The 23,914-nt window shown below is 31.7% G+C and overlaps 1 protein-coding gene across 4 annotated transcripts in view; it reads left to right on the top strand.

Annotated features, from left to right (window-relative positions):
• The window catches only part of LOC142318210 (EGFR adapter protein-like), a 1,091,782-nt gene that overhangs the window by 878,843 nt on the left and 189,025 nt on the right, over positions 1-23,914 (top strand). The gene's annotated exons all lie outside the window — the stretch shown is intronic.

Here is a 23,914-nt window from a genome sequence, read left to right as displayed (position 1 = left end):
ATAAGTTGTTCGGCTGTACCATTGTCGATTATTTCTGAACGCAGTTATTGAACATTCGGTTGCAAAACCTTTTGAGAAAATTTTCTGTAGTAAGTAGCAGTTACACTAACGCCATTTGGCAGGCACTCTGTTCATAGCAATAAACACCCTATTTATCGTAAACAAAAATTATCATTCGCTTCACTTTTGACTGCATATGACATTTCTTTGCCTCTTGGAGAGTGTCATGCCTTACAAAAACTTCCCTTTCATAACATGTAAGCAGTTCTCGTGCGATTTCGAGACGCGTCACTTACTTCTGCTCAGTCTGTGTGGAATCCATCGCGCTATGATCTTTTCTTTGTGCTGTTCGTTAAAATGCGGTGTACTGTAGTTTTCGGTATTTCGGTTTCATCTTCTATTTCTTTCATTGTCATGCACGGTCTTCATTATTCACCGTGGCAATAATAACGGTGCTGTCTTTTTTGTAGCAGTAGGCGATCGGTCAGACCGTGGCTCATCTGATGTACTCCTGCCCTCCCTAAACTTTTAATGCTAACGCTGTACGGTGCTGCGATCATCACCACACACTTCCCGTAACGATTGACAAATTATTGGCACAGTATTAAAGATTCGATTTTAGTGTATCCGCATTGCTTTAATTTTGTTATGTGGCTCGAGTTCATTTCTGTCACGTCTTCGGACTACACTGACACTGTAAACTCACTATAAAATTCTTAACAACCTATATATGCTTCCTGACACTTCAGGCTACACACTACCAGTTACCGCGAATCGTTCCGTGTCTTCCTTTTTGTGCGCATAGTGCATTACTTTTGGAACAACCCTATTATAAGCATAAATATAAATAACTAATAACATCATGTTTTTTTTTTTAAGATTCGTAACTCATCTGTTTATTGTTTACGTATGTTTGACAAGATGTAAAATTTAGTTGTGAAATACCACAACCTCTTGTTGTAGAACATATTTTCCCAGTTAATGATCGGTACTCATGATGTTTCTTGAAGTTATTCGGGTAAAATATGTTTGTTACCAGGTAAAGGATTTTAGCGGAATTTTTTAGATAAGGAATTTTAGCAGAAGTTCGAGATATTTGGGAACCTTTTTTTTCTTATTATGGGAGCAATATTGCACGCATTTAGACATAATTTAAAATCAACTTTGTTTGTATAGAAATAAAAATTGTGCAATACTCTAAACTTAATATATAAAGTAATCTTTAAGGAAAATAACAAAAGTTGTAAGATGAAGTTGAATTTCCAATTTAAACTCAGAACTTATAAACTTCTACGACATAATAATTGAAGCATATAGCTTATTTAATACTAAGAATATAGCATATTACACCATTTAATTAATAAGTGGCATTAAAATAAATATTTTTATGCAGAATTTCTTTTTTATTACAATGATATTTGGCCCTTATTATTTTACCATTTATTATTCTAATTATTTGAAAGTAAAGAAACAATAATCTAACTTGTAAGGTTTTGATTATTCATATCAAAAACTACATTTTTATAATATATTGCAATTCATTTAGTCTCTGGACGTTTGTTTGTTGCATATTATGTTCACGGATTACAATAATTAATATAATAAGATTTCAGATTAATATGTGTCTAAAGTATATCACTAGTCCATCCTTAACTAACGAAAAATATTTTGCGTGTTGTTTTTTCTATCTGTCAATGGCTTATCGTCATTACCGTTACCCACTAAGTATTATTTTATTTTTAATTTTGTTACGAGTGCTTAACGGTATCAAGTAAAAGAGTGTAATTTTACATATCGCTGATATATCCCTCACTTTTATCTTTGAAAACGAACGACCTAAGTTCGTTCACATCCCTGGGTGAGGGTGAGCTACTATTGTAAACAAAGGGAGCGGAATAAAAAGAACAATGAGAAAAACGATCTTCAGGAAGTTGTCCGGTATGCGGGTTTATATGAGAGTAAGTGATACCGTGAGTATGAACGTGTGTGTATACACACATTCCGTGTACAAACAATACCTCCTACTTCACTTCAGTTAACGACAAAAAATGTACAAATACAAAAAATGAGTAGCCTAGCGGTTAATAAATGGTGAACGTATAGGCTACGTTTACTTTTTTTTTCTTATAACAATGTAGAAAAAAAAATTTTTTTTCCATAAAATATCTCTCGATGATTGCAGTTCGTACGCTTATATGTTTAATTGTGTACGCCTATCCTTTGGCCCCTTCATCGTTTAAAGCCTGTTTTTGAAAAATTAGCAATTTATTCACTATATAGATGATTATATGTTGCTTATACAGTAGATGCCGCTTATTAAAATCACTTTTGTACATAACAAAAGTGAGTCAATTAAACGTCGTTCACTTTCCTGTACACTTACAAACATAAACTTATTTTACGTAAAAAGGTCGTAAAATGTAGTGTACGTAGTTTGATGACCATACTTATTAGGTATAGTATTTAGTTAGATAAAATAATACAATAAAACATAGTAATATTGAGAAAACGAAAAGAAAAACTTATCTTTACTTTCATGTGTTTTTTAGTCATTCTAATAAATACATGCAGATAAATACAATGAAAATATTAAAAAATGGGGACACTGTAAAATGTAAATTTGTAAAAAAGTAAACCAAATCCGTAACTTACGTGTAGACTACACAAATTTCAGTTATTCTGTAATTTCATGTTACTGCTTATCTTTTTTTGAAGTAAATTTTTTTATAGTTTCCCAAGGCATCATTTTCCACTTTAAAAAATCACGGAACTGTTGGTCTTCCTCTGCGTAATTCCAAATTTTTCCGTAAAACTGATAGCGCATCGGTTATTTCTTTTAACGATGGTTCTTGCGGCCGAACTTCCTCTATTTCTTTAATCTCGTCCTCTTCCAGCCCTTCATTCATAATTTCTGACACAATTTCATCATCAGTTACAAGCACAAACTGGAATGCCCTTGTCAATAGAGATCCACTGGTTAATTTTGTCATCCACATCTTCGATTGAACTTATCGGGCCAACGTAATCAGATTCAATAAAACAAGCTTTTTTTAAAGCAGTTTAAATGGTTTCAATTTTTAATTCGTTTTATGCTTTGCATAACATATGAGTAGCGGCTAGAAGTTTAATTTTTTCGCTATGTCATTTGCAGTCTTCTCATGTCCGACTTTATCTATCATCTGAATTATCATCCTCCTCATAGTTTTTCTGTATAAAACTTTCAGGATTTTTTTGCAATTCCCTGATTTAAGAGCTGTATTAAAGCCGTTGCGTTCGATAATAGGTGTAAGCTAGCGTAAAAATCCAAATTTGTGTGAAAAATTTTTTATACGGTATGATAGACGTGTGGAATGCGTTGAAGAAATAAATGATATATGCAAAATTATGAACAAAAACTTATTTTAAGTACTTTATAACCTGAAAATGGAGCTCTAAATTTGAGTATGTTATTATAAGTTAGGCTACGACCAGATGAGAGTTTTTTCAAACCAATATGCAGCGTGAAAACAAACTCAAAATATAGACTGGCTGCTGTAGCATAGACGTGGTCAGATGCATTTTGTCTTCCCGCTGACGTGGGGCTCGGCTGTCGCGTTTTCAAGGATGCCCGCTGACGAATACAACCAGACGACCTATTTTTCAAGCTGGTTTTCAAGCTCAGCAAGTGGCCACACGCGAGTGAGAACACTTCGCTGTAAATCACTGTTGCTATTTCTGCTATATTCCTGTTCTTTTCTTCAGTTTTTGATATTTAGAATAATTATATCGGAATACTACTTGGATAGTAGTGAGCTTATCATTCTTGAAATTGAAAAATATTCATATCGTTACGATACAAGGCATAATTATTCCAAAAACCGTGAACTGAAAAGAGATGCATGGATGGCTGTAACTAAGAATGTTATTGATGAAAAATGCGACCAGATGAACGAAGACTCAAGATATAATGTTGATAAGTAGTAATACAAATTAAATTTTATTTTTAAGTTACAAGTCGTATAAACTAAGTTGTAAGTCGATGATAGTTATAATCTATTACAGGGCACTATACAAAACTTACTAGTACACAATTTTAACGAATTTGATACAAAATTATTGCTTTTACTGGTTAGTAGCTTCTATTGTGTACTTGTAACAACAAAGTTCCTATGCTGCAATGGTAAAAGAACGATTTTGCTAGGGCACTGAGCCTACAGAACAGAAGTAACTTTTAAAACTGTCTCAACTGTCTAGTTTCAACTCCAATGTTGTTTCCTCTTGTTCCAATTGCAGGAATACTTCCAGTGGGCATGACAGAGTGTCTTCAAAGTTTTAACTATTTCGGTGTCTTACGAAACTGTGAAGCACACAGCATGCTTGGATAATGATATTGGCCATATCAATACTAACATCAATTGGTCGATGAAGAATGCGCCATTTATCTGGTAACATGCCAAACCCACAATCAATGCAACGCCGTGCTCTGGACAGCCTATAGTTATAAACTCTTTCCTGTCATGTCAATCCTTGCAGGATACGGCCTCATTGACATTTTCACACATAGCAAAAGCTTCGTCAGCTATAAAAACGTAGGACATTGGTTGTCCAGACAGATCGTTGGGCAAAGGTAAGGACTGTGGCAAGTTTAAAATTTGTTGGTAAACCCATTTACCTAGCTCATTTTTTTTTCAATATATTTGAGTCTCCGTGGTTAAAAGATCCCACTTCAATATATCAGAAGTAACAGTTAGAATCAACTTCAGCCATTAACACAACAGAAAAAACTTTTCTTAGTAAAAATATTCATTCCCTGAACCCCACGGTTTTATAATTCTTATACGTTTGCCATTAATTGTTCCCTAGCAATGAGGGAAAGTTTCCCTTTTTTCGTTTTGATCACGGATTGCCTTCCACTCTTCCACAGTTGGCTGTGTGGACTCAGTTGAAATGTTTGATGTAACAGGTGCCACGTATAAAAAAGAAGGAACCAAGTGACAAGCTTCAGTTTCAAATTCAATTCATGTAGCTTATTCAGAGGTACAGCAATCCAAATCCTAATTCGTGCGATAATACTTCCATCTATATCAACTCCATCCCCTGTTAACAGCACCCTGTCATCGGCTACGTCGAGGGCACCATCAACAGCAGATAGACCGTTGTATGAAGATGAGGATTCAATGTTGTCCTTTCTTAATATTTAAAAGTAGCTGATAATTGTAATTTTATGAAAAATAAACTGCATTGTAAAAATACTATATTTTAAAAAATTAACTTAAACCTTAAAGTTACTGCTAGATTTTCTTCTGACTTACACAGTCCCGCATTACAGTATCACTTTTTCTAATTTCATCTTCAACGTTACACAACAGTTTCAAATGAAGATGTGGACATTCTATAATAATCAAAACATTTGTCTTGATGTCCTTTCAGCTTACTGTGTAGAAGTGTATTTTCTCTTTACTGATCGGTCACTTACAATAGGATGTAACCAGTATGTTCTTTGACGTCGTCGGCGAACAATTAATAAAGCACTTAACGTGTTAACAGCATTTTTATTTATTGAAAATGGATTTATGTTTTACTGGAGAGCACAAACAAACGACTGAGCTCGCACTAAAAAAACACGCACGTGTGACCGCTGTGTGTCGATTTTCAAGCTGCGTGAAAAGAAGCTGCATTTACAGCATGAAGAAAAGCTCGTGTGACGCAGCCTTACTCGTAAAATGTAAGTAGAAAAATAAATTGTATTATTATGAAATAAATTCTAATATTAGAAACTGTTTGTAATAAGATAAGAAACAATTTGTTTTTATTTTATAGGAATAATGAAATTATAATTCGGGTATACAGTAAGAAGTGCGATTATATAATCGGTCAATGTTTATAAAAATAATTTAGTTTGTTTAGAAAAAGCAGAATATTTTCTCAATCGCTCTCACTCTAGTGTTACTTTTCGTAATGGCATATCAGTACTGTAGTTAATAATTTAGATTTTTTTAAATTTATTGTCGGAATGTTAATTTTTGTTCGCGACAGCAGTATAATGACGTAATGTTTGTACAAAAAACATTTTTTTTTGCTTCGAATTAAAATTAAATTGTTTTAATTAGTTATGGAGAGAAGATGCGAAAATAACGAAGATTAGTAGTATATATTTAATACATGTTAAAAAAATACCGTTTAATATTAACAATTAATACTTTGGCTTATAATAATAATAATAATTAAATGCCCTATTACGTAGGAAATTATAAAATATGAAATGAGTTTCCAAAAGTAACGTATATTGTATTTTAAAGTTGAACGATAAGTAAGGTAAAAAAATCAGATGTAGAACAAATATAAGCACACAAGATTTAGATTTTCTGCGAGTGTCGACCGTGTGTGAGTTTATACACAATAATGATTATCCTCAAGCTTTAAAACATTTTACATTGATTCCCAATTTTGCTCTGGGTAACCACTTTATATTTTACATTGATTTTAAGAAACTCGTGGTTCTTTCTGTTTAACATTCCGGGAATAAAAATACAGGTATGTGTGAAAAAGTATGTATACCCTTTTCGAGTATAAAATGAACATTCTACTATCATCTACTAAACAATAATTCATCACATTTGTCAGTCGCGTATATATGTAACAATTTTTTTATCGATTTTAACTTTTTTCCTTTGAATCCATTATTTTACTAATACTTCAATGCACCGATTCAAATTTTGCTTTCAGGATTTCTAAAATAGCAGGCGATAGTATTTATGTGCTGTAAACCGAAAAAGAAGGTTTTTTCTCTAAATAGTCTTGGTTGTACTCTCGTGGCTCAGGGAAAAAAATAAATTTTTGATAACATTTTCAGTTAACTGAAAAATTAATTTTCCACATAATTAAACGGGTGGAATATTTCTCTCAAAAATTCAGGCTTATACTAAATAGCGTATTTCTGTTAGCGTTTTACATTTTACAAGTAAAGATAGTTAACATGGTTAATTTGAATAACAAGTAATGATTTATTTATAATAATTATCCTTCGTTAAATTAAGACATTATTCATTCGCAGAAATTCAAGAAATATATGTCGAATTGTATGAATATTCTTTAATGGTAAGTATTTTTTTTTTAAGAATAAGGTATCTAACTTCAGATAACTCGTTTGTAAACTTACATTCCTTGTAGCGCGGTTGTCGTACTAAATTATTTTCTAGAGAGCTTTGATATCTGGTTGAGGTCATATTTCCACTAATGCCAGGATTTTTTTCAGCGACACTATGACATTAGACTTGATTTCGTAAATATAGCTTATTTTCAGCTAATTAATAATATTATAGTAGTAATGTTGGATATAAAAGATTAAGCCGTACAGACCGTGTTAAAGCGAACTGTACGTGTTGAAAGGGAATAAGTTTGATAGAATTCTGGTAATCTTGCTAAAAAGGAAAAGAAAAAAAATGTAGTTAATAGAATCAGGAACGAGTGATCGATAATTTTTTGTATATTTATAACATTAAAATAAAAACGAAGTTCTTAAATAAAATAAAGGAATATATAATGATGAGGATGAAAGGAACTAAATTTTGTGCACAAATTAAGCTGCGAAAGAGGAAGTGTCCTGAAATAAAATAGACCATCAATATATATATGTGCTTTATATATATATATATATATATATATATATATATATATAGGCTTACGGATGTCAACTGAAGGTGATACAATCAAAGACGTTGTATTCGAGTTAAGTTTGGGTAGCAGGCATTCGGGAAATGTAACATCGTATTCAAAAACAAACTCCCCTTTTGCCTTAAAAAGAAAATATTTGATAAATGCATCCTGTCAGTACTTACCTGTAGAAGCAAAACTTGGATATTAATCTTTCATTCGTTACAGCCGTTACAGAAGCTGCTGGTAGAACAAAAAATTATGGAACGACGTATGCTTAAAATTACCAGATGGAATAGGAAGCCCTGTGAGTGGTTCAGAGAACAGCTGAAAGTTAATGAATTTAAATGGCGAATTAAATGTAAAGGATTACAATTCAATTAGGATTAATTGACATTTGAATGGATAATTAGCAATTGAATGGATATCACTGGATGTTAAACGCTCACAAAGAAAAGGACCAAAACCTCGTTGGATTGATAATATTATCAAGTACATTGGACCAAATTGGCGGAAGATCGCACAAGACCGTATTAGTTGGAAACGTGCTGAAGATCAAAATACACAAAAATATATTTTGTGAATTTACGATACATGAGCGGACTGGTCGGATTTGTTTAAAATTATGGAATAATTAAGGAATTTTAATTCGTACTACCAGGGAGAATGTTGCACACGTTCAAAATATTATACAGAATGCAGAAATAATTGGATATAAAAGAAAATGCGATAAAAAAGCCACCTTTATCATTATAGTTCGGATTTTTTTTTAGAAATTCAGCAACTAATTTTTGAGGGTCTATTATCTGAAAGTAATAGGCTTTACATCCTGCTTAGCCGGTCATTTATTAGTTTTGTATTCCCTCGTGCTGCTGGAATGAAAATTTTTCTTAACCTTTTCAAGTTAATGCTAAAGCAGTTCCTGTTAATCTCAGTGGAGTAGCACTCTTATCCGTTTGTCTGCTAATAATGTATATAACATAAAGGAAATGAATAAAATATTTATTTGGAATTCAACTAAATTGTATAATAATCGTAACGATAAATGTGTAATTTTATAATACAATTATTGCAACTCATTTCTTTTTTTACACTTGTATAAATTATTTTGTTTCTGTATTCTGATTAGTAAAGATGCAGAACAATTTTTGTTTGAACCAATTAAGTTATAAATTTAAATGTAGCTCTCCAAATAAAACTTAATATAATAGTCCTGTTAAGAGATGATATCGGTTTTATATTATGAAATAAATATTTCTCCGTCAAAAACCGTTATGGAAATTTTTATTATTATTATTTTTATAATGGTCAAAACCCTTTAGGTAAGAATTACTCGTATTTTTATTGATGTATGCTTTCATATTTATCTTCTGATTACTATTTCACACATTATTAACTGTGTTATACTTTTAGATGATTCATCATTCATGTTTTGAAAATTACTTATTCTCACGCGCACTGTCAAAATCACCTGTTTTTGTGTCGATGTTATTTGTATTTATCCGATAGATACACATACATCTTCATATATCAGCTGTCCTTTTCTTTTATTTGTTTCAGTTACACATCAAATTTAATGGAACGCTGTCAAGTCGATAAGTTGTTTCACATATACGGCTATAACGTAGCTGTTAAAATTAGCTCCACGGCTCGTGCAGATGATTTCGAACTAGTAATTAGTTGTTGGTAGAAAAATAATTCTAATTTTTTTTTAATTTTAATTACCATTAATTTTTTTTAATAAAATACTTAAGTTTTATAAATTACTTTTGTAGTTTCGCTTATTAAAATATTTGCGAGATTATGCTTTGATTTTCATGTTTATAAAACATTGACGTAGTGGTTTATAAAATTTATACATCGACCAAGGTATTTACACTACGTAAAATGCGAATATACTCCCATGAGTACGAATGAAGTTTCCTTCTCTTCTAATTCTTTTACCATCGGTTCAGTTTATTATTATCATGCTTTTAATAAAATTTGCCTTGCGTTTTAATATTTTGCTTAGAATTTACTTCATACTTTTATAGGCAGTGTTATGCTTAAAAATGTATGCTCCCCGTAATTCTTTGTTGAACTCTCTTTACAATTAGACAGATTATCTAATAATAAAAATAACTAATGGTAATTCAAGCTCGAACAGTAGTTGAGACAAGCAGTAAAAAAATCGTATAAATTTTCCGTATATTTATTCGCTGATATTTACATATAATCGATTGTTTCCATCTAAATACAAATTGACTGAAAAATAAGATAATATATTTTAATTAGAAAAAGGAATGTTTTCATTATTGATAAGGTAATTTTTTTTTTAATTATTAAAAATACATCGAAAAAATATAACATTTTTTTTTAAATCTTCTTCACGATTACGTCAAAATATAATATAATATTAAAGAAAATTCCGTAGCCTGTTTTGTTAATTAGGATAACCGATATTGTTATTGAAGGTATTAACTGCATATGCAACCTCCAGTGTTAATATTACCATTAATAATTCTTTTTATTTTTATTCAAATTAAGAAATTTAACGGTATAGTTATTCAATAATTTTATATGGGCGAAATAGTGTAAATTACTTTTCTATACGTTTATAATCATCAACCAGAATTTTTACCTTTACCAGTGATACAATCGGCTGCGACTCAAAGCGTAGATTGTTATTTTAGTAGAGACTATACTCAGCGTTAGAATTATGGGAGATAGTTACCAATTTGGCTTATTTGATTCATGATTTATAATTAAAGATTGATAAATTAGCGAATAAAATTACATAAGAAAATTGAAATTACACCGTACGCTTGAGATAACTAATTCTCCCTTCTTCCGGTCGAACACCTCAAACCATTAGGCATTTACAATAAAACCTGAATTTGAAAATTACCACTTTCCGATTCCTTCAAAAAATTACTTCTTTGAGATTTACTTTCAATAAATTATTTACTTAGAGAATTTCTTTCAATAAATCAAAATTAGTAATCAAGAGACCAGTCATCTAAAGAGACCAGTCATCTAGAGAGAAATTGCATTGAAAATCAATACGAATTAAATAAAACAGAAAAAAATATTAAAGTAAATCGAGTAATGCAATAAAATTGTAGTTTTACAAAATTATAACCTGTTGTCGGAATAAGTAACAAATTTTCATGTATCTTTTATGAAAAGTACAAGAATGTAAAATTAATTACGAAAATTTGTCGTTATTTGTATTAAGTTACGTTCGATTTGGTTCAACATTTTTGAGCGAGGCAGAATTTCTTAAGAAATGTCATTAACCCCGTTTGCAAAAGCCAAAATTTGTATCCTTTTAAGCACTGTTCTTTTAAGTTACGTTAAAAACTAACAGGACTGCGCAATAGGGCTTCGTAGAAAGATTTAAGAGTATTTAAATCTGATAAATTATCAAAATAATAATTACAACTTGCCTACCTCCGTGGCGAAGTGGTAGCGTCTGTACTTTATTTTGAAATTCTGAATTTTAATCTCAGTGGGGTTTGATATTTTTTCATAAGCTACAGCATTAATTTATCATCAAAAAAAAAACTAAAAAACACAGCAATTATTTATTGAGTGTAATATTGTAATTATAACTGTAAATAACAAAAAAAAATATATAAATAGTATAATTGTGTAAAAATCCATACAGTCTTGAAAATTCTTTAAGTATTGACCTTTTGTTATATATATATATATATATATATATATATATATATATTAGGTTATAACAAAAGCATCTAATATATATCTATAGCATCTAATATATATATATATAAGGTTAGGTTATCTAATATATATTAGATGACTATGTACTATGTATACTTATACTAAACTGTATATGCTTATTTACTGCATGTACATATTAGATGACTGGTATGGCGGTATTTATTAAGAAAGTTTTTTCCTTAACCCAAAGTTTATTTTTAATAAACTTCGACTATTTTTAAAAGTTTTTAACTTTCCGTCAATTAGTCAACAGTTAAGCTGTTTTTTTATCCAACTAGTACCGTTTTATGTGTTATGACATATAATTTGATAATTACTATATTATTAATTCAAAGACAATTCTATAACAGAATTCTGCCATAGAGATACTTTGATCATTACTGTTTCTACTTACTTTAAAGTGCGAACACTATTTCCTAAATTCACGGTTATATATGAGAGTTATGAAGAAGGCTGATCTCCATACGTGCTCATATTTCGTAATCATATATACAGAATGTAAACGTCCCGCCTATCATTTGTAGTCTTACTGGCTTTTAGGAATTACTATGTAACCGATAAGTTACTATATTTTACACAAAATGTAAAATTCTTTAAGTATAAAGAATTATTCCAGGAAATTGAGGCAATCAGAAAGGAATAAGTTACTCTTTAAATTAAGTTTTTATTGTAAGTTAGGATGTCTAAGATCTAGTCATACTCTGAGTTTGGTCTCCTCGATCAGATTTGTTGTAAATTTATTAAAGGACTAATGAGTTGAGATGATTGACGTTTGGGAGTAGGGAGAATTAGTTTTATCAAACAGACGGTGTAAATTTCAACTTTCAAACAGAAACTGGGCCCATCAGTCAAGCACTTTTATTCTCAAAGAGGACAAGCACTTATATAGTTTTGGCAGTTGGTCCACAATTTTTTTTTATCTATAATATTGTTTTCTATCGTTTTCAAACTAAAATCAATCCATAAATATCAGTTAATACGGTGATAAAGAACAAATTTATTCGGGGAACCCAGAATTTATTATAATTCGGTTTTAAATTGGAAAATTTAAAACTGCTACGTTTCTTAATTCTGTTGAGTTATGAAGTGCGCCCAAACATCTTGGTATGCAGGAGAATGAAAAAGCTTATTAACAGTCTTAAAGGAGTGGTTTCGTAATTTAATGGCTGTGAACCTAATCTGCAGTAGAACTAAGTCGGATGTTAATTTATGATTTACTCGTAGTAAGGAACAGAATGTTAGATTATTTCTGGATAAAAAAGTTGTAAAGCGTTTTTTAAAACTCAGTTTTGCTTTATCCGGTATTTTTTTGCAAAACGAAATCAAAACAATATGGAGTCCATTAACCGGCTACAGCCGAGAGAAGAAACACTTAGGACCGAATGACTACACTCTTATGCTTATGCCTTGTTGCCAGGAATGGGATTTATCGAATTTTTGGTTGGAGTATGGAACGTAAAACCTTGCTGGAGAAATACTTTTTTCTATTTAAATACATCAAGATACAAATAATATGAAAACTAGACATGCTAAGCGAATGTTGAAAGCGCCCAGCAAATTCTTAGTCAGGAATTAAGGATAAATAAAGCCGAGCGCTTCGGTTTTAAATTCCCTCTACTTATGAATTTAAATCTAACCTAATGTACAATTAGTTGAAAAATAAAATAACTATGTATATTCTAGTCAACTGCCGTTCAGTTGAGTAGACTTTGAAGTAAAACTTATTATTGAAAGAAGTTAATTTAAACCAGATCATAAATAATTGATGACCTTAGAGAGTAATATATTATCTTCATAAAATAAATAACTACCTTTGCTTCGAGTCATTGCTGTTTTGCTAAAAGTTATTATAATAGTAAATATTTCATCATTACCGTACAGGAAAACTAAACATTGAAGTGGCATTCCTAGTTGTACGAGTTTAATAATTGTCTAAGCGTGAGACATTCCATGATTTAACTTATACAATTGTAATGGTGTTTTACATGCCACTTTTAACTTATTATTTACACAAGATTTAAAAAGAATTGATCAAACTGAAGTTACTTTTAATTTTTCCTATATAAATAAAATTAAAAACTATAAGAAAAATTTTCTCCGGTCAAAGTAAATATAATAAAATAAACCTCTTTATTCATTTACTTAGTCGTTGAATACGTAACTTATTAAAATAAACAATCTATTTAAGTGCTAAAAAGTAACAAAAGCCGCCTGATTTATTCGTATGTGTTCATGTAGGAAGTCGAATTAGTATGCATTTACATAACGTCGAGCTCTGCAATAATGAGATCGCAAATTTACAACTACAATTACAATTAATAGACGCGTCAGAAGCAACATGTATTATACAAATGTAGTATAATTTTTCTTAAATTATTTATTCAATCAATTTTTTAATAAATTTAATCCGTATACTCTTAATGAAATAAATGTAACGGCACATAAAGAAGCAAATAATAAAAGCAGAGATTCCGATTTGATCGGTGAATAAATATTGACTGGCTAGTGATGTCCTGATACGTTCATTGATACCTCTATTTGTATCTTAACAGACTCCGTTCCCCGTATTCTGTGAATTTTATAGAGTGTACAGTAGTGTATATCGTACAGCGTACACAGTATTTTTGATACTTTGTTTCTCTTTTACAGGAGCACCGTTTCAACTGCAAAACATTTATTATGAATGAAATCGCTTTATAAAACTATGTAGGCAACCTTTCTCGTAAATTACCATTACGTTATTAGTTAATTTATGTTATAAAAAGAGTTGTAATTGTAATGTTATGTGTTATTCGTAGAAAAAAAATCAACGTAATACTTACTTGAATTTTACTTATAACAAAAAACCGTTATATTTTTAAACCGTGCAAATTTTTCAAGAAATAAAATTTATGTTCAAATTTAAGGATTCGTTTTCTTGATTAGGTTGAAAGTACTTTATGGCAACCCTCGACACTACAGTCAATTCCATTACACAGATAATTCGATGGTAGCTTTTGCAGCAAGATGCGTTGTGATTTCGAACGAAATTACATAATGCATTAATGTTTTTGGTTCAGTATAAGAATTTTTAAAGTGCAGTTATGGGGCCTATAGTGATATCGTCCTCGTATGATTAGTATACTTTATGTCATCATTTTCATTTCTCATGTTTATCTGCTATATATTCTACGTTTTGTCAACTTTGAAATCGTGCAGAATACAAAGGTTTACAAACGTTTCGCTTGCCCCCATTAATGTTCTAACCCGGTTGTTTCTTGCGTAGTGTCAGACTCATGCATTCTAAAAAGAGGAATTATTATTATTTTATTACTGTCATATTTTTACATATAAGAGAAAATATAAAGAATAGTTTATTAATAGATTCATATAAATTGCATTATTTAAGTACATGTTATTTATTCCCCTTATATAAAAGAAAGATATGCATACAGCGTTTTCATTTAATTTATAAACTTTTTCACGTTATAGCGAAATAATTGAACTTTATTAATATTCACAGGACGGAATTTCTACTCTATATAGATTATATTTTTATTTATAGTATCCATTTTGCTTATTTATCGATCATTGTCATACTTCAGATATTAGTTTCAGTTTCAGATCGTTTATTAGCTCATCTAATTAATGTTAAGGTTGAATTAACGTTATGTTTCGTTTAGTATAATTAATACTGTTAACTGTTCAGTTGCTTTATTAACCGTTAATTTTATTTATTTTTACATGATTTTAGACTAGCGTATCATTACGAGTATTATTCAACTGGAACGTGGAACGTTTATCACTATGTACTCGTATTTAGTTGTAACTGAATTAAAATTCTGTGACAACTTCTACTCCGTTGTTCCGGATAGCTGCACCTATTTTTATTTACTATTATTAGAACAGAAAATTTCTATCTTAAATCACTGTAATACGAATAGATGGTATTTTTTTGTATTCCTTTGAAAATTCTTGTTCTTAAAATAAAATTTTGGCTAAATCCACGTGTACACCATACTTGATTAATTAAGTATAAATATTATTTCAATTAAAAAGTATCTTATTGCAAAAAAAAAAAAATATTATATCGTTTTATTTAATTTTCTGGAAAACATCTGAACATTTTATTAATCATCAAGGTCCGTAATTAACAAAATTTACATTTGTTAAATAAATTAATTTATATTTATTATATCGACTAAACCTCAAAATATCTTTGCAGAAGTACTCGTATTGCAAAAGTTCGTTAAATTTGAAGCTGATTTCGAAAGGATCATTGAATAGAAACCATAATAGCTAATTAGCAACTAAATAACACTTTACCGAACCGATGGAATTGCATCTGTTAATCTTTTTATGGACTTTAACTGTATAAACATTTCGTAAAAATGCATCGTGCATTAAAAACATTTTATGGTTAGAAAATCCACCAAGCGTGTTTTAAAACAGTTTGCGCTGAAAACTGTTCAGCACAAACCTGAAGATCGGGAAAGATATAAATTAATCGTTTTGTTCGAGTTTTTTCTTCTTCTTTAATTTATGTAAATAGCTAGCGAAGTCATAAATTAGTCATCTTAAAGAACGAAGTTAAAAAATAGCAGATTTCGTAAAAAATACATTTGTTCGATTACATAAACTTTAATAAATTGCAGTAGAACTTGAAAAAATGTTTTTTTTTTTTTAATTTTGTCCTAATTCTTTTTATCGATTTATTAATAAGGAGTTTTTGTAAAATAACCGTTCTTTATCTGATTTAGGTATTATTTAGATTTACTTGTTATTAAGAAGCTACTTTTTCTGTTAAATTAATACACGATAAAAGTGTAAACTTAGCTTTATATCAACGATGTAATGAAAAATTTTCCATTATATTTGAGACTAGGTTCTTGTTTTTCGGTTTCAATGTCTGTGTTGCTGAAATAAAGGCAAAGAGCCTTGTAAGAAGCTTACACTTGATGCTCAACTTTAGAAAGAGGAAAATGCCGAAGCACTTGACTTTTGGGATTTACCTCAACCTATCATCTTACTTTATTCTGCTTTGTTTTTTGTCATTTTGTTCTCATCAAGTTTCAGAGTGTAGCTACTTTAAAATATATTATCGAACAAAATCGAATAATGTTTATGTTTTTATTATATGTCGTAAAGAAGTTATATTTCAGTTTTATGTTGGAAAGTTATATAGGAGACATAAATTTAGTAATGATAATAAAAATATCATTTACATACGTTTCTGGTTATCGTTTGCAGATAAAAAAGTAGATAGATTCACGTATTCCTAAGTAAGTAAGATTGTTTAAAAGGTTCATTTATAAAAGAAATCTGAAAAACATTTCTTACTTTTTATTTATTGATGTATTTTTTTTTTAATGTATCTTATCCGTCCGCGCACACACGCGTAACCTATAATGCATCATAAACCTTTAACTGAAGTGAGACTACAATCGATCTCCGGGTTATTCAATTCTTTATGCAAGTTTAAGCAATTAATTACTTTATTTTTGGTAATTTTGTTAAGAATAGAAGAACACTTACTCTCACAGAATAAATTTAAATAAAAAAGTTGTGATTATTATCTATAGCACATATCCACCTATGTGTTATACATATGACCGAAAAATAAAGGTAATTAAAATTTTGTTGTTTAGTTATTAATTAATATTTATAAAACTGAAATCCAAGAAATACGTTAACAGCGTTATGTATAATTTTAGTTGCTTAGGTAATCGACCGTATAGTTTCAAAACCAAAAAAAAAATAATTAAAATATATCGGAAGTTATAATTACCCATGAGTTGTGCGACAGGTCTATCCAGTTTGGTCAATTATGTGTGCATCTTTACGCTCTAAAATTCCTAAGCTACTTACGCTTCTCTAAGATAATTCGCTTTTACGAATTTTTCACTAACCTGGCAATATTCTTCTTATTCGTTCTAAAAATGTCTTAGAATTCATTAACGAATACCTTCTGACGCAAACGAAAACTTACTCTCGTTTAATTTTCTAGATTTTTAACAATATGACTCAGCAGTAGTTGGTCATTGGATATAAAATATAATTGCTGATTCGCCAGAGAATATAAATACACCAAGATTTACTGATTGATGACAATTTTACCGTTACTGATTTATGACATTTTTACCTTACATCAAGCGGATTTTATCGTTCATTATCATTGGGTGATAACAGCCCTCGAATAAATATTTAGATCTTGTTTAGATAAACCACTAGGGAGATCTAGTTTTGGGGTCGGTGTGAAGTCTGGTAGCGAACAGATGTGCTAAGTCGCAGCTCCGTACTTGTGCATGAACATACTCATTACGGATGCGCTGGTAGATTCGCGGACGTTCAGCGCGCACATCATCAACGATATTCCTTTTAGTGGGCGACGCTGGTATCTTCTCATTGTGGACCTAACTCTTACGCGTAGCACGCTAAGGTCAAAGGATTACCACTTTTCCCGGGTTTCCGCCTATGCTTAACAGACGGCTCCAGGCACTCTCCGTTCAGCTGACTGGCCACTACGTAAGGGTCCGTCTATTGACCGAGGCCACCGTAGGACTCTATCGCAGCCAGTCTTGATGGCCCGGCCGATTTGTTCAGCCATCAATTTCACCTCCTCCCTGTACTTTGTGCGCCATTCCAACTCCTGCAAGGCAGCTGGCACTCGCGCCACAGCCTGTCCTGATCCAGGCCCCTTAGGTTATAGCGACCCGGATCTGGAGCTCTTAGACCGCCTCCGTAAACGATCTCATGGGTTATAAGCCTATGATTGCTCATATTGGCCTGCGGCCAGACAGTCCAACTACTTGTACTTCGTAGCAGGTCGCACGTCACCCAAAATAACGTCGATGTAACTTTCCCCCAGTTCGCAAGAGAAAGTGGGCGGTTGTTCTGCGTTGTTGATGAAGTACATGTTCCTGGCTTCAACGAACTGTTCGAGACCAGCGCCTCTGGGGTTAGTGACTGGTGAACCCCAGGCGGGAGACTTGGCTTTAGCGTCCATAGCAACTGGCACTCTGTGCCCGGGGTCCGTCCAGAATCCTGCCCGACTTCGCCAGTAAGTCATCGATACTTCATCCAAGTAGTATCCCGACACTAGTATGACATCGAGCGTACCCCTAGAGATTCTTACAACTGTGAATTGCTCTTCAGACCAATGGGGCATCCAGAAGACACCCACTGAATTTGAGACAACCACGCCCGCGGAGAGCAGGTGTCTCCCACGAGAATAAATAACATCCACCCCATGGAAACCGACCACCCTATCCCCTACCGTATACGGCTCCTTGACCAAGAGAACCTCGAGGTTGTACTCCTTAAAGAGAGGTGATACAAAAACGGAGGAAATTGTGAAAGCAGTATGAAGTGTGGTGGGTGTTCCTATAACTTTCAGATAACTTCAATTCGACCAAAATTTAGAAAGACGAAGAATGCTATCATAGTTACCACCTATGGGGTAGCGAGGAAACTAGTAGATCAAAGGGTCAGGATCGGATGGGTGCATTTCCCCAGGCCCTCACTTTGCCCGTAAATGGGGTTCCTCCGACTCGCCCAAAAAAAATCCACTAGATTTATCAGTGTTAGCACTGCAGTATGCCATTCGGTCTTGACTCAAGATATTTAGAGTCAGTATAAATGATTAATTGAATCTATACGACCAAAGTAAATAATCCAATTGCTATTAAAATCTGTGTGAAAGAATATATTAACAATTGAATTGGTAACGGATCCTGCAGCAGCACAGAATAGATGTGACGAAAGAATCAGAAGGAAAATTACATGATAGTGTTGTGTTTTAATAACTAAAACACTTTAGTTTTTATATCGTGATTATTCAGGATTTCAGGCTGTACAATAATTTTTTCTTAATACTACGGTGTAGAAGAAGAATTACGTGTATTTTAATCCGTTAATCTTTCTTTAATAGTTGTTATATTATAATCCGCTTTTTAACGTCAGCTGGCAATTTTATAAAAGATACCTCTGTAAGACTAAATCATTTTTAAATAAAATTCAGTGTATTTTTAACTAAGGTCGTATATTACGAAGACAGTATGCAATAGGGTGTTGTCTGTACTTTATAAGACGAAGCGGACCACCAAAGAAGATGATGGTGAGGTGAAGTGTGGGTCACCATTCGTCTCGCCATCATGCTGTCGGGGTCTGTGGCTTTCGCCTTGAATAGAAACCTTAATAAGTTAATTCCTTCATTTAAAATCCAGAACGGGAACCGTTTGGCCTACATCCGGTTCTTTTCGTATTTAACTCTTTACAAACATTTACCCTCCATAATAATACAAGCAGTTAATTCGTTTGACTTCCCTTTTAAACATTTTCCATTCCGTAACCGACTAACTTACTGTTCTGCCATCCCTTTTTTTGAATAAAATTAAAATAAAGATTCAGATTTATTGATTATAATATCACGAACAGTTTTCAGTTTTTTTTCATATTTTAATGGTATAATTATATAAAAACTTGTTATTAATTTTTAAGAACTCCAGAAATCGGTTTAATTGCTAATTACTATAAAATATTTTTAAACGTGTCTGTTTGGACAGAAAAATTTATTTGTAAACAAAAGAGTGTTTAAATTTAATTTAATTTAGAAATGAATTGTGTAAAATAATTCACTTGATTCTATAAGTTCAAGAATACAGCTGTAAACATCTATACCTGTTTGAGTGCGTGATTTCAAAACGTAATTGAAAATTCTATAATATTAGTAAACGTTTGAACGTCTGTATTTACATGTAACAGATATAGTTTCTTTTGCTTGATACAAGATTAAAGCTGTATTATTCGTAAAAGGGTAATACACTGTATATAGATAATACAGAGTATTATTATTTTCATCATTAGCACCACCACAATCATCATCATATTTTTTCGCTGCTTTCGTCCTACAATCTCTGATCATAATTTACGTATATCTGTTTATTAAGTGTCCTTATTTTATCGGAATACGATTCCGATTTTCATTTGGCGATTTGTTCATGCATTTGTGTTTGTGAGTATATCTTACAGGTTTTGTAGTTAATATAATAAGTATACATATATATCATGAAGACTGTTGGAATAGTTTGTTTAAATCCTAATTAATTGTCATTGGGATTCTAATATAGCGTTTTTAGGCTCAATTTTGACTCTGTATAAGCCGTATTGAATCTGTAATTTTCAGAGTTATTACTAACATTTTGTAGATCTTTTATAGTATTGTCGTAGGTAAGTAGACCCAGTATTGGCAACTGTATTTTTTAAAAGTATATAGAAAGTTTTTTCCCGGCGTGAGCAACCCAGGTTATTATTGAACGAAAACATTTTAATACCGTTTAAAATTTTAAATAATCGACAGTTTATTAGTAATAAATACTGAACAATGGAAGTATTTATAATAATGCAAATAGGATTTTAAAAATTATTTTTATTACAAAATACCTGTAGAATTTTCTTAATCGGTATGAAAGTTTTCTGCATCCATATATTTATGTAATGTATAGGGATCATCATAATAACTTAAACAATCATAATGTCATTGACCGAAATCTTTTGCCTGTCGCGCGATGAGAAATTTCGCGGTTTTATTACTAGTTGATTTGTCTCGCAATCGTGAAGGAGAAGGAGCATCATGAGAGCCGAGTTGAGCGAGAGAGAGGGGTATAATAAAGAGTAACAGAGAAGAACGGTCTTGAAAGGGGTCAGAAAAATGCAGTAGAGTGCAATAAACCTGCTAGACCAGAGCAGAGCGCGTTGCAGTCGATGACCGGGTGGGGTTCAGCTGTGCTTCATTACTGCTACTCGGCCTTTTCCGTTCTTAAACCCTTACCCGGATAGGATCTCAGACCTTTCTGTATTTTTATACCTGTTCGTAGCGATGTGTGATATTAATCTCTGTTCTCAGTCGCGTCCGTCGGTTCTTTATCGACATATCCATCGATAATACAAATCCAAGTCCGGTCACCATTTATTAAATCTTTTCAGCCGATCTGTAATTCGATTTGTTTCCAATTAATAAAAGTAAATCTTCTATAATCCATTGTCAGGTGTGAAGGAATGAATAGTGTTTCTTACGCGAAATTTCTTTCAATTATTGATTTTTAACTTAAGAATCGAAGCATTGAAAAACTTTTCATTAAATTTTCTCTTTTGAGCAATTAAATAGTTATAAAAGTGTACGTCAAAATAATTCTGTAAGATAAATTAATGCAATTGAAAGGGATAATTACTGCCTTGAAATGATAAACGAGTTTTCATCGAAAGACTCGTTAGGTGTATATTTATATGTAATGGCCGGTTTGGTAGCCGCGAATACGCATTTTTTCATTATTATAACCAATACTGGTATCGGTCACGTTACTATTTGTAAATAATTTTCTTTGTGAAATATCAGTCTGTCCTGATTATAATATTGACTTTCTTTAACATTTTATGTTAATTATCTTATTCTTTCATTAAAACGAACCTAACAGGTTTTCCTTATATCGTTTAGAAATATAGTTCCCAATTTCATGAATAGTTTATTTGGAAAATGGCGATAATATAGAAAAAAAAAGTCGTGAGAACGATGATAAAATATTTTTACAAATTTTTTCGTGTTTCAGACCGGTTCGGAAAGAATACATATAGCTTTGAAGAAAATTATTAAATAAATTGTGATGCGCTTTAACAGTCTTATCACTTTTTTTTGTAGTGGCGCATTTGAGTAATGAACTCAAATAATTAAAGGGGAAAAAAGCTTATAGAGTTTTCAATCCCATTGAATTAAGAATTAATGGACGTCAGTCTGTTGCGTCCGCCTGAAAAAGAACCCGGTCAATTGCGTAAGTCCTTCATAAGAAATTATATATATATATATATATTAATGACCTTGCCATTGCGAAAAATTGATCATAATAATAAGAATAGTTAATGTTTCTTCCTCTAATCATTTGTGGTTTTAATATACCAGTGAAAAGCAAAAATATATTTCACATTTATTAGTGATCATCAGCTGTAGATGTCCTTTGAAAGGAACTACAGTATATATTTTGTCTATCCACTTATAACAGTTTTGTCAATTCCTTATGTTACTTTTTTTTGAGGCTGTTTGTCTAGCCACTTAAAATAGTATTCTCAATTTTCTGTGTAACTTTTATTTTTATTTAATTTTACTTTTCTTTTTCTTTATTTCTAATTATTTTATTTTTTTGCTGCTGTTTGTCTTGCTACTTCTAATAATTTTGTCAATTTTCTATGTTACTTTATTTTATCGATAAAATTTCATACAGACAGCCTCTACATACTGTATTCGAGGAAAGATTTTTCTGATGAATTAATTAATTTGTTCCCGAAGATACATTTTCTTTTTTTCTATCCATTTATATTTCCTTTGCTTCTTAATTTTATGTATTTATCAGCGTGGAAATTTTCAAAATACCAACATCATTGTATATGTTGAGATGAGAAGTGTAGAAGTGCGTATTTAATCAAGTGTGAAACGATTCGCAGTTGTTCGCCGTACGATACGTTGAAACGTTGAAATCCGTCCATATTCGTGAAGGAAACATAGCATCAGGAGAAATTCAGTTGTCGAATAGCGAGGTGCAATCCGCACTTCGCGAAAATTGACTTGAACATTACGGTATAAGAGCAAGAGTCCTTATCCGGTAATAGAAAAAAAAAACCAGCGGTACAAACATACCGTTTATATATCCATTATTGTGAATCCCTGTTTGAAAAATTTAGGGCAACTTTTTAATTTATTATCAACATAGGGTTTTGGCCTTTGACACAACATTTTTAAATTTGTCATTGTTGAGAAACAGCCCTTTTTTTGGGTTGTTCAACATGAGGAAATCTTCCTCAGTTTTGGTGACAATTTCCATTTTTTTGCAGAGCGCGATGAGTTGCACAATGACGTTTTGAAAGAATTGGATGAATAGATATGGACCGTCTAATTACTCGCTTCATTAACTCAACGTCTCCTGCTGAAAATGATTCTTCGTTCCCGTCATTTTTCAATTCTCTCTGTAACAGTTTTGACGGCTTACATTAAATATCTTCAGCTGCTTTTCTTTTCACAGAATTTGCTATTTTTTGTCTGTTATTTTTATTTTCTTCCAAACGTGCCTATGTATATTCTTGAAAACTTTCTGTAATTTTATTTTCCGAATCAATCTTTAGGTGACACTTATAGGTCTTTGTGGTGCATGCCATCACTGAATTACGCCCATCAGATGTGTGTGGAATCTGAATTTGTAACCACCAACTACGACTATTGATTTACCCTTCTCACTAGATACACTACATTTGATGATACACAGTACATACAATTTGACAACTCTTACTAACGACAAGTAGATGAGGAATTAATCCCGAAAATGTGTAAATACAACATCAAAAGCAGATGGGGTTGAGGTTTTAAACTGATCTTATTGTCAGCAGTAACGGGGACGCAATTGTCCGGTTTAAAAAGGGAGTCAGGTAGCGGTGGACGCAATTGACCGAGCTCGGAATTAATAAGCTTGAAAGTCACTTGAAAATCTATATCGCAACTGGAAGTGAGATTGTTGAGGATTTTTTTCGAACGCATTGT

The sequence above is a fragment of the Lycorma delicatula genome, chromosome 1 (assembly GCF_047948215.1).
Source record: "Lycorma delicatula isolate Av1 chromosome 1, ASM4794821v1, whole genome shotgun sequence".
Classification (NCBI taxonomy): Eukaryota; Metazoa; Arthropoda; class Insecta; order Hemiptera; family Fulgoridae; genus Lycorma; species Lycorma delicatula.
Note: the sequence above shows the minus strand (reverse complement) of the source record. Positions and strands in the feature narration are given on the sequence as shown.